Below are 17,754 nucleotides of genomic sequence, written 5' to 3'. Positions count from 1 at the left end.
TCACTCCAAAATAATAAATAAGGTCATAGGGATACGTGTGTAGGACTAAGAATAAAGCTTTAGAATGGAAGCCCATCTAAGATTATTGAGCCTTCACATCAGAACTCATCTGGAAGAAGTAGAATGGATGGAATATGCTTGCTAATCATACTTTGGAAATGAAGCTCATTCTTTGTTGCAAGTTCAGTTACAAGTTTATGAAAATGCATTATATGCAGGATAAAGGCAGCCCAATTGGTACAAAAGCTGTCTTTCAGTTCCAACTGAATTGGTTAAACACTGGTACCTTGGTCTTGTAGTATTCACTAAGAATAAATGATCTACATTCCTTCAATCAGATTTCAGCCAAATATCTTCCCAGGCAATGGAACAAATTAATTCCTCTGTGTGCTCATTCTTGCTGGCTTTTTTTTTTGTATATGGGAGCGAAAATAGTTTTCTTCCAATTGTCAGCTATAGCTACAATTTTTTGCACATGTTAAAAGAAATCCCACAGCCACTCCATATGCAAAGCACGTTTCTGTAACATTTACAGCATCTAATTCTGCATGCATGTTCTGTGGCTCTTTTCAACCAACATAAATCATTTTTTTGCAGTTTTCTCTTTCTTTACACATAAACAGTGTCTTTCTGTCTTTGATTTTTGAAATAATTAGTCTCTCATAAGTTTTTTTCTAATCCCCAGCATCTTTTATGTTATCATTGTATCAAGTATGCTTTTTATCATTGTTATTAGCATAACTCCAGACAGTTCTGCAACACTCAGCAACATAATTATTCACTCTGTTCTAAGCAGCCTGTATACTTACAGCAATGTTGCATTAATTATGCTGGAAGGCTAAACACTGTATTTGTAAGCCACCCAAAGTCATTTCAAATCTAATAATACGATAAATCTAAGGAGACCATTCAAAGCAAAACTGATTGGTGGTATATTCATTAATGCCAAAGAAGAGCTTGTGGGAAATCACACATTTTTAGTATCTAAGGGGTAATGGCACCACAAAATTTGAGAATCCCTGTTGTTGTTTTTCACATACTTTTTGCATTCACTGTGTTTTCACTCTTGTGTTTTTTTAGTTTTTATTCCATGTTGATTTATTGCAAAGATCCAGGGCTTTTTTGTCATAGAACGTCCAGAATGGAGTTCCGGCACCTTTTTTGGATGGAACCTTGTAGGGTAGGCAAGGCAGGTTGTATGACATGTGTGAGTTTCGGCACCTTTTTCTTTTACAAAAAAAGCACTGCCAAGATCTATTTTTATACTACCCCAAAACTCCTATTTCCATGCCCAGAATCTCCTATTTCATTGTATTTTTATTAGTTTTTCATCAAAAATAGTCAATCCTGCTTTTAGATTCATTCCTTTTTATGCATACATATTAAGAGACTTATTTTTAAAACACATAAGTCAGAATATACTTTTTTCCTAATCAAATGTTCATCAATCATCATTTTCATTCATATTTTCCATATAGTATATTTATTCAAAATATTGTATTATTTCCCCAAAACTCATTTCAAGTTCTTCTGTTATTATTTATTGGAGCATAATAATCTATTATGATTTTCCACTTTCATATGCAGTCACAAGAATCTAGATTATAGCAATTTAATTTTTCTTACTTGTTTTAGCCCTTTCACTCACAATTAAATCCACTTCATTTCCCTGCACAACCCAACCCCTCAATATTGTACTTGCATTCATAATTTATTGCAATATTTTACTTTCACAGACCTGCATTTCCTCCCTTTCATTTTTCATTTCTTAATTCATAATTTTCATCCTCTGTTCTTCTTAAGATTCTTACAAAACGTGTCCATTGATATTGACATCTGCTGCCCATTGTAAGTTTAGTCAATCAGAATTTTCACATACCACTTTTTTAAATTAGATAGCAAAATCTTGATGAACACATTAGCTTTAGTAATAACAGTACTACTTGCAACATTTCTGGAAATAGTTAGGATAGTGCCAGTTTTGTTTTATTTTGACCAAAATAAACCATTTTACCCAAAGTGTGCTTTTGCTATTCCTTAGAAACCAGTATCTCTATTTTAGGGATTTCTTGCAAGCTAACAGATTACTGTCATTTCCACCAACTAAAATGTTGGATATTTCAGCAAGAGTACAATCTGAAACACACCTTTATTTCATTTATAAGATGCTTGCACAAAAGAAAGATCATAGTGCATGCCAGAAGGCCTAATTATATTAGAGAACTGTTAGAATTCTGAAAGAATTCTGAAGAATTGAAAAACTAAAAAAAAGCAAGTATAAAAAGGCTTTTGGTTGGGTGCACGAAACATCTGGAAACTGTTATTTTTGCTGAAGATATGTTAGGAAGTACTAATTGAGAGGTTATTCAAATTTCTGCACTTGCCATATTGTTTTCTTATTTGAATCTGTTAACAGCTGCACATGAATAGTTAGGTAAGTGTTCAGATTTGCAAAAAGGTGTTACGTTTAACTCTTTTCCTTGTAGAGGTTGTGATAGCTTCTATTCATTTAGGGATTCGTGAAAATGTGGAATGTGACATATGGTACCTAACATTTGGATGGAACTGCACAATGCAGATAGGTCAGGATGCAGTTAATTCCCAACCATCTAGACTAGCGTATTACACTAGGTTGGTTGGTTGGTTGGCTTATTACTTTCTTTGTTTCTGAATTATGGGGGCAAAATTATTCCCTGTGGAAACATATTTTTGCAACAATTACAGATAGTCTGCAACTTACAGTCATTCGTTTAGTGACTGAAGTTACAATGGTGCTGAAAAAAGTGACTTACAATTGATCCTTGTATTTACAATCATCATAGCATTCCCCACAGTTACATGATCAAAATTCTGGCACTTGGCAACCAGCATGTATTTATGATGCTTGCAGCATCATGAGATCGATTGCCATTTGCAACATTCAAGCTGGCTTTCAACAAGCAAAGTCAGTGGGGGAAGCCAGATTTGTTTAACAACTGCATAATTCACTTAACTGCAGTAATTTGTTTAACAACTTGGGGGCAAAAAGTCTAATAATAATAATAATAATAATAATAATAATAATAATAATAATAATAATAAGAAGAAGAAGAAGAAGAAGAAGAAGAAGAAGAAGAAGAAGAAGAAGAAGAAGTTGTAAGGGACCTTGGAGGACATCTAGTCCAACCCCTTGCTCAGGCAGGAAACCCTATACCATTTCAGGCAAATGGCTGTCCAGTCTCCTCTTAAAAACTTCCAGTGTTGGAACATTCACCACTTCTGGAGGCAGGTTGTTCCACTGGTTAATTGTTCTGTCAGGAAGTTTCTCCTTAGTTCTAGGTTGCTTCTCTCCTTGACTAGTTTCCATCCATTGCTTCTTCTCCTGCTTTCAGGTGCTTTGGAGAATAGCTTGACTCCCTCTTCTTTGTGGCAGCCCCTGAGATATTGGAACACTGCTTTCATGTCACCCCTCACCCTTCTCTTCGTTAAACTACACATACCCAATTCCAGCAACTGTTCCCTATATGTTTTAGCCTCCAGTCCCCCAATCATCTTTGTTGCCCTTCTCTTTACCCTTTCTAGAGTCTTCTCAACATCTTTTTTACATCGTGGTGACCAAAACTGGATGAAGTATTCCAGGTGTGGCTTTACCAAGGCATTGTAAAGTGGTATTAGTACTTCATGTGATCTTGATTCTATCCCTCTGTTAATGCAGCCTAGCACCATGTTGGCTTTTTTGGCAGCTGCAGCACACTGCTGGCTCATATTGAAGTGATTGTCTACTAGGACTCCGAGATCCCTCTCACAGTTACTACTATTGAGCAAGGTACCACCTATACTATACCTGTGCATTTGATTTTTCCTGCCTAAGTGCAGAACCTTACTTTTTTCACCATTGAATTTAATTTTGTTAGATAGCGCCCAGTATTCGAGTCTGTCCAGATGCTCCTGTATTTTAAGCCTATCTTCTGGAGTATTGGCTATTCCTGCCAGCTTGGTGTCGTCTGCAAATTTGATGAGTTCCCCATCTATCCCCTCATCCAAATCGTTGATGAAGATGTTGAAGAGCACTGGGCCCAGAACAGAGCCCTGGGGCACCCCACTACACACTTCCTTCCATGTAGATGCAGTTCCATTGAGGACCACACGCTGAGTATGGCCTGTCAGCCAGCTACGAATCCATCTGGTGATGATGCTATCTAACCCACATTTTTCTATCTTATCAAGTAGTAGGTTGTGATTTACTTTATCAAATGCCTTACTGAAATCCAAGTATAATCGGGCATGACTCATTTAACAATCACCTTGCTTGGCAATGGAAATTTGTGTCCCAGTTGTAAGTCAGTGATTACCTGGCAGGGCTACCATCCACCCTCCTAAGAATTCAAGGCCATCAGCTAGCCAGGGGTAGGCAACCTTGTCTCTTTTATGACTCGTGGACTTCAACTCCCAGAATTCTTGAGCCAGTATTCCATGGCTCTGAAGTATCCAATATAAAATTCATCCAGGGAAAGAGAAACTAACGTTCTTATGACTTTCAGCATTGGTTCTTGTGTTTGGTTTCCACCTCTTGTAGGTTCTAACCATGAGAGAGGCTATGTTTAAGATTGTGGCTGGTGGACTATAAAGTGTCATAAATAAATCAGTTATAAACAAATTATGATATAACACGTGGTATTGAAAAGTGTTGGGTATAGGTGAGAGATATACAAACCTGAAAGGGCCATTTTTCTGCCGACTACTCAACTCTCAGTTCAACCTACCTCATAGGGCTATGAAATTCTGAGAAATTTACTGGGAATGAAAAAAATTACTTGCAGTATCTTCTCATTTTTTTCCAAAACAAAAAACCACCCGACAATTCTTATTTATTTTCCTTCCAGTGTTAAAAAAAAGCTCCCTCTAAAGGTTGGAATAGACATTTCCACAGTACACAATGCTCCAAAGAGTTACCCTAAGAAGGGATCCCCACGGTATAATAGATGGCATCATTAATGTAGAGAATTTTTTTTTGTTGTTGTTAGCTGCAAAGCCGTATCCGACCCATCGCGACCCCATGGACAACGTTCCTCCAGGCCTTCCTGTCCTCTACCATCTTCTGGAGTCCATTTAAGCTCACGCCTACTGCTTCAGTGACTCCATCCAGCCACCTCATTCTCTGTCGTCCCCTTCTTCTCTTGCCCTCAACCTTTCCCAGCATTAGGCTCTTCTCCAGTGAGTCCTTCTTTCTCATTAGGTGGCCAAAGTATTTGAGTTTCAACTTCAGGATCTGGCCTTCTAAAGAGCAGTCAGGGTTGATCTCCTCTAGGACTGACCGGTTTGATTGCCTTGCAATCCAAGGGACTCTCAGGAGTCTTCTCCAGCACCATTGTTCAAAGGCCTCAATTCTTTGGCGCTCAGCCTTTCTTACGGTCCAACTTTCACAGCCGTACATTGCAGCTGGGAAGACCATAGCCTTGACTATATGCACTATATGCTGCAGTCCCCATCTGTGGTGATCTTGGAGCCCAGGAAAATAAAATCTGTCACTACCTCCATTTCTTCCCCATCTATTTGCCAGGAATTGAGAGGGTTGGATGCCATGATCTTGGTTTTCTTAATGTTAAGTTTCAACCCAACTTTTGCACTCTCCCTCTTCACCCGTAACAAGAGGCTCTTTAATTCTTCACTTTCTGTCATTAGAGTGGTATCATCGGCAGATCGCATTCTTCAGTAGCCCTCAATGATCCTGCAGCGCAGGCCATAGAAGAGGTAAGCTGAGCCCCATAGAACTGTGCCTCACTATGCGTGAAACAATGCTGCAGACAACCATGTGCAAATCTAAACCAACATATATGAGAGGGAATGATGTAGATTAGAACTAGAGGTCAGCAGATAGGAATATATCGTAAAACTAGATTTTCCATGCGGTTTGGAATACCTTTGGAATAAATTGGCCGCATCTGGCTGTGCAGCCATTTACCCTGAGATAAAACCCGTTTGCTACACAGCAGATTTCATGAAGCTTTAATATTTATTTATTTATTTTATTTTATTTTATTTATTATATTTGTATACCGCCCTTCTCCCGAAGGACTCAGGGCGGTGAACAGGGCACATATAAAAATACAGAGTACAAAAATTAAAAAAAGAATTAAATAGGAGCCCGAGCTAAAACAATAGATAGTAATATAAAAATCCACAATAAAAAACCCCATTAATAAACACGTTCAGCGTCGAAATGCGCTCCCGCTGTTCGGTACTGCCGGACCGAGGGAGGCAAAGAGAGGGGGAGAGAGAAAATGAGCGAGAAAGAGAGAGACTCTCCAACAAAGGCCTTGCAAGACGCGGGATGCGAAACGCATTGGCAGTCTTGCCTTGGGGGGGGGCGTCGCTACTCAGCCTTTCCAGCAAGGTTTCCCTACTCCTTTCGCTCCCCGCTCAGGCCAGAGCAAACAGGCTCCGAGGGGCGAGGAGGAGGAGGAGGAGGAGGAGGAGAAGGCGGCGTCGGGGAGGAGCCAGACACGTAAGCGGATTCAGGCTCGGTTGTGCTCGCAACCACCGGCCTCTCCTGAGCCCAGCGGCGGTGGAGAGCGCGAGCGGGAGAGACGGATGGAGCTTGCGGAACGGCACAATCCCGGGTGCGTAAAGCCAGCGGGGCTTAAGATGGCGGGAAGCCCGGAGCGCTGTCTTTTATGAGGGGGGTCGTGCGCTTAGGGGAAGGGGCGAGAGAGCCCTGCGCTCTCGGAGGTGGGGGGGGAGGGTCAGGAGGAGATGTGGAGATGTGCTGCCTGGGCGCCGAGGGCTCCCTTTTGGCGATAAAGGGAAAGGGGAGCGTTGGAGCTCCCGGGCTCTTCGCGGGGATTGAGAGCCGGGCTCCGCTCGGGGAGAGGAAGGCGGGCTGGCTCTTTCTTTTGAGGAAGGGGGCTAACTTGCAGCGTGGGAATGCGAGCGGTGTATTAAATAGGGCGAAGAGGGAGCTCTGCAACCTTGGATGCTGCTGCTTTCCCCACTGCCGTCTGTCCGTCTCTCCTCCGGCGGTTATCTTCATAGTGGGGTGGCTTGTCATGGGACTCTTCCTTCCCCCCCACCCCGTTGAGGAACGAACCCATCGTGGCGTGCGAGTTTCGTACCTGTCACCAAAGCGGGATCTTAAAGTTGCTTTTCAAGAAATAAAAGTGCTTGAGCAAGCATGGTTAGGAGAAAGGCAACCGCCCAGCGGGTGCCCTCCAGATGCGTGGGGCTGCCTCTTGCATCACAGCCAGCTGCCATAGCGAAGGAGAGTCAGCAGTGTATTTATTCCCTCTTTGGGGACTAGGTTGGGCAAGCGGACTATGTGTCTAAAGTTTAAACTTAAAAAAATAATAATAAAGAAGGGCGTTCGAAACGGAGTGGGTTGAATGCCTGAAATAATAGGTAGAAGGTGCCTGGAGGGTTGGGAAGTGAAGTGGAAGGAAGGGGTGCATCCGCAAGGAATTAGAATCCACGTTGTGTGCACAAGACACTTCAAGAATGCATAAGCAGGGAAGATGTGCTGAAGAAAAAGTGTGCAATTTTCCTTGCAAGTCCAACTGGATTATATATTCTATGATCACAGGGCTTTCTCTGTAACCGTCCTCTATGCATTCCTTTTAAAGTCCCAAGGTAGCCGAACATTGTTATGTAAAGTAGTTTTGAAGATAAAATAATAGAAATTTTTAATTTGTTGCTTGTCAATTGTGGTTTCCAGTCAGAATATTTATTGCATTGCAGAAAATCCATTTCACATTCAGTGCAGCAGTTTTCACTTATATTTCACTTTCTGTTCTGTACTGATTGTATGATCCTGAATGTACGTGCCAACCCAAACTGGGCTTTTATGATCCTGAATGTACGTGCCAACCCAAACTGGGCTTTTATGATGCATGATTTCAGTAGACTTATATAGTCAAGTTATTTAAAAATTTGGTGTAGTTTCATTTTATTTATGTCATAGGAATAAAGCCTAAATCTGACCAGAGCCAGTCTGGTTGCTTTGTGCATCAAAATAGAGGTTCACATTGTATAGTAAGTACTTGTAGGGGAAGATCAGTTTCAAATAGATCCTGATGCTTGGATCAGAAAATTCAGATTTCAGTTCCTGTTGTGATGTTATAGTAATATTTAATAGTAATAAATAAGTAGAGAGTTGTTTGTCCTGAAGGTTGACCTGAGTCAACAAGTTTTGTTTATCTCAACCTTCCTAATGACAGGTTCAGACTTCTCAGCAAGAGGATCAGTAAATGTTGCAAATTGATGGATCAATTTGGAAACTCTCCTAGATAATGGAAGATGAGTTCTGAATTGGTGTCATTAAACTAAACATTCGAGTAATTCTATTCAGAACGTAGCAACTTGGAATAAGTAGTATATTTTAATGGTGTACTAGTATACATATCATTCTCATAGTTTTGACTTAGAAGCTTCAATCCATTTATGATTATTTTATGATATTTGAAAGGCTGTTCAATTAATTATATTACTTGGATTACTGATTAAGTTGTGAACTGCCCAGTCATTGAGAATGGGGTGTCATACAAGTTTTTGTGGTGATAGGAGAATGATAAATGTTAAGTTCAGAAGGAAGTGAAATGAAATGTAGAAATTATTAACAGTGGTCATTCACAAAACTATTTTTAGGTGTGACACAGATGTACTCAATGTTGTCGACTTTATTTCACAGATTATTCATTTCTAATTCCCTCCCTACCAGCCATGTCCATGCATGTTTCTTGTTCAGCATATTCTATGTATCCAGCATGCAAATTGTGTAAAGATTTATATCATAAAAATAACAGCTATGCTGCTCAAATTGTTTGAATTTAAAGTACATAAATTGGGGCTAAAATTGAAAGATTTCCCTGAGGCTCATGCATGGCTAATTTAAAATTTCAAACAAGTTCTGATGTCCGGTCTTAGTGCTCTGTTAAACAGTTAATGGTTGCCTGCCAGTTAGAATATTACTGAAGGTTTATAAACCGTTTTTCAATCAATAAGTTGTAATTCAGTTATGAATAGAAGATTTTTTGGCTTTGTGAGATTCCATAAGGGATTGCTGCATATTCTACCTACCCAGGACACTACTCTTTGATGTAGCATTGCTAAGGCAAGAAGTAGTAATGCATCCTGAAATACAGTGTTGAATAACTATTAGCAATAGAAATATTGCAGTTTTCAGTTTTCTCTCTTGGTTTTCTTTTCCTCGTTTCAAAAACCAATTTCCTACAGCTATTGATCAGCTAATAGATAAGTTGTCTGAAAATCTGTGATGGAAAGATTTTTCAGAATAACGTAAGGAGGAATTGCTATATACGTGAGTGTAGCTGATTATTTTAAACGTACATGATCAAAAATCAAATTTAGGTTTTGGTCGTATCTTCCTTCCTCTGTCAATAATTTGGGGTGGTTTTTTTTAAGCTTAGAGGTGGTAGTATAGTAAGCTAAGAAAAATTCTCAGCCAAGAAAAAAAAGCCAGACCTCTGTGGTACACCTAGAGTAGTTGAGTTACTGCTAAAGATAATGGATAGTGGTGAGTATAGCTGGAGGAACACTGTGATTGCTCATTTAGGAATATTAAAAATGTACTGTGTCTCATTCGTTGCGCTTATTGAAAAGCAGTTATGTTACCTCAAACTATGAATCTTGGTATTTTCTACAGGGATTTTATTAATTTAAAGCATTGATGTGCTGCTCTTCAGCCAGGAAAAAATTCCCCAGTAAGGCTATATGCTAATTGGTAAGGAAGACTTTACTAAGGAAAGAGTAGGAACATTGGGGAAAACTTACAATATGTAATTTATTTATTAAACTTACATGCTGTCCTTCTCACTCTGCAAAGTGACTCTGGGTGGCTTACAATTTAAATCCTATATTTAATGCTTGATTTTAAGGAACCTAAAACTTAGTGTAACCACAAATGCATTCTAAAAGGCAAATTAATAATAATGACAATAACAATACTAACAATAACAATAATATAATAATAAAGTTGGAAGAGATCTTGCAAGTCATCTAGTCCAAATAAAAGGAGCAGTTAAAAGTAGGATGTCCTTGAAAGAGAAACTGCTGGAAAAGGGGTTTTTAAAGATGGAGATATTAAAAGGAAATTGTAAACAATTTTATTGAGATGAAAAAAAACAGCAGAAGAAGCCAATGTGGTTACATGAAAAGCTTAGTGCACGGGTGTCAAACTCGTCATGTGACGTGTCGCGACGTATCACGACACTTTGCATTGCCAGCAATGGGGTGGGCACGACTTTGGTTTGATGAAACCAGTCCGCGGGCTGGCAGTTTCACCCCCATGGCTTAGTGAAAACATAAAGCTGTAAGAAAAAATATAGGAAATGGAAAGAGGTCTAGGTCACACAGAATCATACTGACTCTATAACTGTGAAGTTGGTGTCAAGGCAATAATGAGAACAGAGGGCTTCTGGTTTGTGCATGCGGCGCTTCCAGAAGTGCAGGAAGAGTCTGCTCCCTGCAGTCCGATCTTCCTTTTTTGGAGGACCCTGAAAAGGGTCGAAAGTTGCCCTGGAGGGGTGACTACTGCGAGGAGGCCCTCCATGTGATTGTGGAAGGGTGGCAGCCCTCCACTTGAATCTGGAGCAGCTCCTTTGGCCCGAAGAAGAGACCGGCCGTGAAATTGGCCGATCACTGCTCCCAGCCAAAAGCACTACATAGCACTAAGAAGCAATCTTGAGGACCTGGGTGAGACTTTACCATTCTTATTCCCCTAACCATCTTCCTGTGGGACTTTTCTGAAAATTTCCTCACCCATTTTTTGAAAGAACGGTGATTATTTACTTGGGGAACAAATTTTAAAGCCTTAAAAGAAAATAAAGTAATTCAGCAAAGAAATTAAGCAATTTTATCTGTATTTACTAAAAAGCTTCTGGTTTTTTTGGTGGGGATCTACTACCCTACTTTCTGTTTAAGCTGTGAATTAAGGAAAAAAATATGGACTAATGCTATAAAAGTTTTATATTAATTTGGAAAAAAAATTACATCGCATTTTATATGCCACTGATGGCGAACCTTTTAGAGACCGAGTGCCCAAACTGCAACCCAAAACCCACTTATTTATCACTGGGTGCCAGGTGGGACGTGGCCCACTGGGTGGGTGTGGCTGTGGTGGTCATGGCAGACTGGGTGGGTGTGGGCAAAGTGGGTGTGGTTACCTTGATGTTGCTTGTGGGGAGGGACACCTGTGGGGGCTGGACAGGGTTGGGGGAGATCCATGGGTTCTCTGGCAGGTGGGACGGTGGGCAGGAGGCTCGTCCTGCGGGGTGAGGCGAAGCAGGATGGGGGTGCCATTGTCATGGGGCAAGGTGAGGCAGGGGCCAGGGCAGCTGCTGCCTGACACCATTGGCCCCCCCCCGTACACAGAGGCCAGCGAGTACATGGGGGCTGACGATGTCTGTCAGCAGCCAGAGCCTGCCGGCTCCTTGACCTGGAGCTTCGCAGCCCGCCGCCAGTAGTTCAGAGAAGCTGTCTCTGAGCTGAACAGCTGGCTAACAGCTGAGGAGGCGATGCAGTGGGTTGTGCCCAGGAAAAGGAGAGCATGCGAGGCCAGGAGGGATGGGACAGAGGGGGAGGGAAACCAGCCGTGCCGGGATGCATCCGGCCGTATGGGACCTCGGGCGGCTGGCTGAAGAGGGACGGTTGCCATCTCCAGGGCATGGCATGTGTACCCACAAAGAGGGCTCTGAGTGCCGCCTCTGGCATGCGTGCCATAGATTCGCCACCACTGTTATATGCTATTGATGACATCTTGTGGCAAAACTTAGTACATCAAGTATTTTTTTTTCTACTGTGAATGCTGACTGAATAACAGAGCTGTCCTTGACATCACTTTTAAAGATAAGTGTGGGAACACCTGGCATTGAAAACAACTCTTTTGGAGGTAGATAATCTTTGACTCTTATTACAATAGCCTCCATGGAAGATTTAGCTGCAAACAACAACGAAATGGATGAATATATCCCACCACTTAACTACAAACTGATACTGGACACGATTTTGGCAACGACAGAGCAAATTAAAGCCAAACTGTAAGAAAAATCTGACAATTTAAAGCCACCAAATCAAACTGTGACCTTAAATGAGGAACTGACAATCCAAAAGCAAATAGAAGAAGTGGAAAATAACACTAAAATAGGAGACTTCAAAGAACAACAAATGCAACCTACGGAGAACCTTAAAGTCCAAATTTCAATGTCAACTACAAAACTTACAACTCAAAAAGCAATAGTATCCGAAGAAAGCAACATTAAGAGTGAAGACATTAAAGGCCTTCAAATACACTATATTGAGAATTCAGCTAATCAAATGACAACCATAACACCAGCTACTACTTTCTACCTAACCCAGATGGAATTGGAAGAAGGAAAAGACCTGACTGATCTAATGACAACTATATTACATCAATCATCAAAAACTGAACTATTTAAGCAAAACTTCAATGGTTACAAAGGGGACACTTTCTTTGCAAAACTGACATTTGGATGCTCTCACTGGATTCAAATAAGAGGTATAGGGAGAAAGGGAGATACATTTGAGAATTTAAAGATGCCAAAAGGGAAGCCTGATTGGCACAAAAGGAAGGCAAGAGTTAGATTTAAAAAACTGAAATTGTTTCTTCTTTGGGATTCCTAAGGATAGAGTTTAAAAATATCTTTTGATGGATTAAGGGGAATCTCTAAAAAATATAACTGATTTTACATTTAGGTTTTAGATCTGTAAGGGAAAACAAAATTAAGCTTCTAGAATATAATTCTGAACTATATTATATAATTTGGAATGATATAACGAAAGATAGTATTTTAACAATTGATGAACGGTTAAGACGACATATAGAATATATTAGTTGTAATGATATAGACAGAAACTCATCTTGTATTTAACTTTTAAAGAAAAGTTGGTTATTAGAGTCAATATATATTATAGAATTTGGAAAGATATAACATATTTTGCTATGCAGTGAATTGTTAAGATAATAAATAGACGTTTTTGGAAAAAAAAATAAGAATGTTTTGAAATGAACAATGTAACTTTTGTAGACAGGATAATTACTCTTTATTGAAATAGGGAAATGTGGGTTACCCAACAAGTAAGCTTTCTTCCATTTATTATAGGCTACTCTAGATTATTTTATTGCAATTAGGTAAAACCTAAAAGCAAGATATTGATATGTATTAGTGAAAATATATTGAAAATTATTTTAATTGACTGGGTCACAATTAGAAATGTATTAATTTGATTAATTTGGCTATGTTATAGCTAAGGGAAGAGGAGAGGGAATTTTTGTTGATGTAACCTGAGCTATGTACAAATAACTTGTTCTTTGATATTGTTTACTTTTAATTACCCAACCACTGTATTGCTTCACAAATATTTGAATGTAAATAGTATAAAATTAATAAAACTTATAATAAAAAAATAATGAGAACAGAGGATAGGGAAGGAGACTAATAGAAAGGAATTATTTTGAAATGTTCACATTAAAAAAGGAAAATTGCCAATATATTGATATAACTGATTGCAGTTGCACAGTGATTTAATTTAATTAATTTCTTTTTTTCTAACAAAAAAGTACGGTATGTCTTCATCAGAAAATTGGAAGAGCTGAATGAAAAGGCAGATATGATGCTTTGAAAAGGATAACAACCTGGCCTGGGAATACATTTTTGCTCTGAATAAATTGAATCTGCAATACCAAAGGTATTAGCTGCTGATATGAATAAAACCAAACGGACAAATTCCAAGTTTATTTCATTTTGAAGGTACCTGGAGGGGTAAATAAATTGTACTTGTGAAAAAGATGTTTGGGTAAGAGTTGATTGTGAACTGAATATGAACCAGAAGGATGATAGGGCTATAAAAAAAGCAAATGTAATTTTGCACTCATATTCTGCTTTGATTAAATATCTATTTCAAATAATGCGTCTTGCTCTGGGCAACCATGATTTAAGAAAGATTCAGAGCAGGCAGCCAGGATGATCAGGAGACTAGAAACCAAGACTTATGAAGAAAAATGGAATGTTTGGTATGTTGGTATCAACATTTAACCTTGAGAAAAGATGATCCTACGCTTCAAAAACATGAAAGGGTATCATGAAAAAAAGGTCAGGATCTCGGGCTTTTTTCTGAAATAGTGGATTTAAGCTACAAGAAAGCAGAATTTAACTCAACAGATGCAGTTTTCCAATGTGGTAAGTTCACTTTCATTGGATGTGTTCAGGTTGAAGCTAAACAGCCATCTACTTGGAATGCCAGCACTGAACGGGAGGCTGGTGGCAATGTAAATAACTCCTTCAAACTCTCTAACTTTACAGAGACTAACTCAACTTTGTTGCGTCTGGGTAAGAAACACCTTGAAGGGATTCCCACAGCCAAATGCTACCTAGATCAGTCATTGATCCTGTGTGTTTGAATGTTATCTGATCATGAACCTTAGTTTTTGGAGGATAAGTTACACGGAAGGGATGAGGGTTAAAGCAGTGAGCTGGTCAATGGAAATCAGAGAGAAGCTATTTCTTCAAGAATATGAAGAAAATGTTTTTGTTATTCTGAGTCTTGTTTACACATGTATGCCCTACAGTAACCCTTCCTTTCCTGCCCTTTCATCTTGTTGTACTCAATCTATACTTGTACTCTACAGGTACTTCCTGCATTAGATAAATAGTGGTTTTTTTTTGCTGTCCATGGCCCCACTGGATTTACAGATGGTCTAAACTATGCTACTATAATCATATACAAGATAGAAATAGTAGAATGGAGCCAAAGTCTTTTGAATCCTGAACATTTAAATTTCTTGCTTGTAGTTGGAAAGCAATATTGTATTTTATTGTGAAGCAAGTTTATTATGAAGAAAGAGGGTCATATTCTAAAACTGGAAATGGCCATAAAATCTAAATCTGATTTAATTTAATTTATAAAATAAGGGTTGCTTAACGGTCACGGTATAGCTGGAACATGCAATGACAAAATTTTGCTTCAGAGTAGAGTCTGCTGCATCAGAGTAAAGCCAGATTAGACATCTCCATCACTGCAGGTCAGGGAACATATGCGTCTGTTGCTAGCTGTTGCATTTATACGTCTACAAAAGTTAGTTCTGGCTAGGGAGTGCTCAAACAGCAAAGCACAGAACAGGAAGTTAGATCAATCAGCACATTAGGAGGCGCACCTTCTCACTGTTCGCAGTCAGGACTTTGGGAAGTGTGTTCCTTGGCCCCTCTGTAGCCATCTGCAACCTACGCTTACCCATCAACCCCTTCATAACATAAGTATATGGTGATACCCGCAATTGCGGGCAACTCAAGCTTAAGGCCAATTTACAGTGTAATTCTGTATCTTTTAAAAATGTTGCTTAGTGTCAATTCTTGCACAAGTGTGCAAGTAAAGGTGGGCTTTTGTATTTGGACACAGTTGAGGTCATTGGTCAGCCAATTCTCTTGGAGCAGTTTTCTCCTGAGGAGCAGCCTGGTCACTGAATAGGCTTGAGAGTCCATGATAAGTATCTGTGCTTGGTTTCCTGATGATGAAATACTTGTTAAAGTATGGCTCTTTCATCAATACACTCAACTTCCTAAGAGTGTTCCTGCTTTTTCTGAAGTGCTTTTTCTCTTTGTTCCCCTTCATTAGTGCTTCTATAGGTAAGCAGTAACTGTAACATAGGGACACGGTGGCTCAGTGGGTTGGGACGCTGAGCTTGTCGATCAGAAGGTCGGCAGTTTGGCGGGTCGAATCCTGAGTGTCGCGTAACAGAGTGAGCGCCTGTTACTCGTCCCAGCTTCTGCCAACCTAGCAGTTCGAAAGCACGTAAAAATGCAAGTAGAAAAATAGGGACCACTATGGTGGGAAGGTAACAGCGTTCCGTGCGCCTTTGGTGTCTAGTCATCCCAGCCACATGACCACGGAGACGTCCTCGGACAAGCGCTGACTCTTCGGCTTTGAAACGGAGATGAGCACCGGCCCCTAGAGTCGGAAATGACTAGCACGCATGTGCGGGGGAACCTTTACCTTTACCTTTTTAACTGTAACATAAGGCAAAAAGAAAAGCAGCTGGTTTCTATCATGTGGATTGTGATCTTCCAGGATAGTATTCATATATTGGAGCTGATGCATCATGATTGGGAGCTGATATAATATATCCAATAGTCCAGAGGTTCCCAACCTTTGGGCACCAGGGACCGGTTACATGGAGAGAGGTTTTTCCGCAGACCGGAGGGGTTTGCCTGTATCCCGCAGATGGGGCTTTGCTTTTTTGTGCGGACTGGTTGCTAGCATGCCACAGCCCAGTACCGGTCCATGGACCGGGGGTTTATTTATTTATTTATTTATTAGATTTCTATACCGCCCTATTCCCGAAGGACTCAGGGCGGTTTACAGGGCAAAGTTAAAAGCAGTTAAAACAGTACAAAGGTTAAGATAAAATTAAAATAGGATTAAATAACAATAGCCCAAATTTAAAATTTTAATTTAAAAATTTAAAACCCCTCAGTCCAGGCCAGATAAATCAAACAACCAGGTTATTAGGTCCCGGCGAAACGAACGAAGGTCGGGGGCGGTCCAGAGTTCCACAGGCAGGTCGTTCCACAGGGCAGGCGTGCCCACAGAGAACGCCCTCCCCCTGGGGATCACCCGCCGGCACTCACTGACCGGCGGCACCCTAACTCCCTGTGGGAGGGTACAGGACGATGGGAGATTGATGCTGGCAGCAGGTGCTCCCTAAGATAACCCGGACCCATGCCATTTAGGGCTTTATAGGTCATCACCAGCACCTTGAATCTCACCCGGAGGGCAACCGGGAGCCAATGCAGCTCGCGGAGGAGAGGTGTTACATGGGAGTATCGGGAAACTCCCATCACAACTCGCGCGGCCACATTCTGCACCAGTTGAAGCCTCCAAGTGGTCCTCAATGGCAGCCCCATGTAGAGAGCATTGCAGTAGTCTAACCAGGAGGTCACGAGCGCATGAGTGACTGTGCGTAGGGCATCTCGGTCCAGATAGGGCCGCAACTGGCGCACCATGCAAACCTGGGCAAAAGCCCCCCTGGTCACGGCTCCTATATGATCTTCCAAAGTGAGCCGTGAATCCAGGAGGACGCCCAAGTTGTGAGCCCTATCAACGGGGGGTAACACCTAACCCCCCATAGTTAAAGATGGACAAAACTGGTTCATCCGAGATGCTGGTATGCACAGCCACTCAGTATTGGCGGGATTGAGTCGAAGCCTGTTTCTCCCCATCCAAACCCGGACCGCCTCTAGGCAACGGGACATCATGTTGAGGGCATCGCTGGGTTGGTTCGGGGTGGAAAGAAAAAGTTGGGTATCATCAGCATACTGATGATGCCCCACCCCGAAACCACGAATGAGCTCGCCCAGCGGCTTCATATAGATGTTGAACAGGAGGGGGGAGAGGACCGACCCCTGAGGAACTCCACAAACAAGAGACCTCGGGGCCAACCTCTGCCCTCCTGTCAACACCGACTGCGAGCGGCCCAGGAGGTAGGAGGAGAACCACTGTAAAACAGTGCCCCCCACTTCCAACCCCCTGAGACGCCGCAGTAGGATACCATGGTTGATGGTATCAAAAGCCACTGAGAGATCTAACAGGACTAGGACAGAGGAGCAACCCCTGTCCCGAGCCCGCAAGAGATCATTCACCAGTGCGACCAATGCTGTCTCCGTGCTGTACCCGGGCCTAAAGCCCGATTGGTACGGGTCTAGATAATCAGTTTCCTCCAGGAACAAGGGAAGCTGGTACGCCACCACGCTC

The 17,754-nt window shown here is 41.1% G+C and overlaps 1 protein-coding gene across 2 annotated transcripts in view; it reads left to right on the top strand.

The window, feature by feature from the left end:
• The first annotated feature begins 6,509 nt into the window (after positions 1-6,509).
• KCTD6 (potassium channel tetramerization domain containing 6) overlaps positions 6,510-17,754 on the top strand; it is a 43,549-nt gene continuing 32,304 nt past the window's right edge. For both annotated transcript variants that reach the window (XR_014025619.1, XM_081321189.1), the window contains exon 1: positions 6,510-6,599. The gene's annotated coding sequence lies outside the window, so the exon portion shown is untranslated. The remainder of the gene's footprint in view (positions 6,600-17,754) is intronic.

The sequence above is a fragment of the Vipera berus genome, assembly GCF_964194415.1.
Source record: "Vipera berus genome assembly, chromosome: 2".
Lineage (NCBI taxonomy): Eukaryota > Metazoa > Chordata > Lepidosauria > Squamata > Viperidae > Vipera > Vipera berus.
Note: the sequence above shows the minus strand (reverse complement) of the source record. Positions and strands in the feature narration are given on the sequence as shown.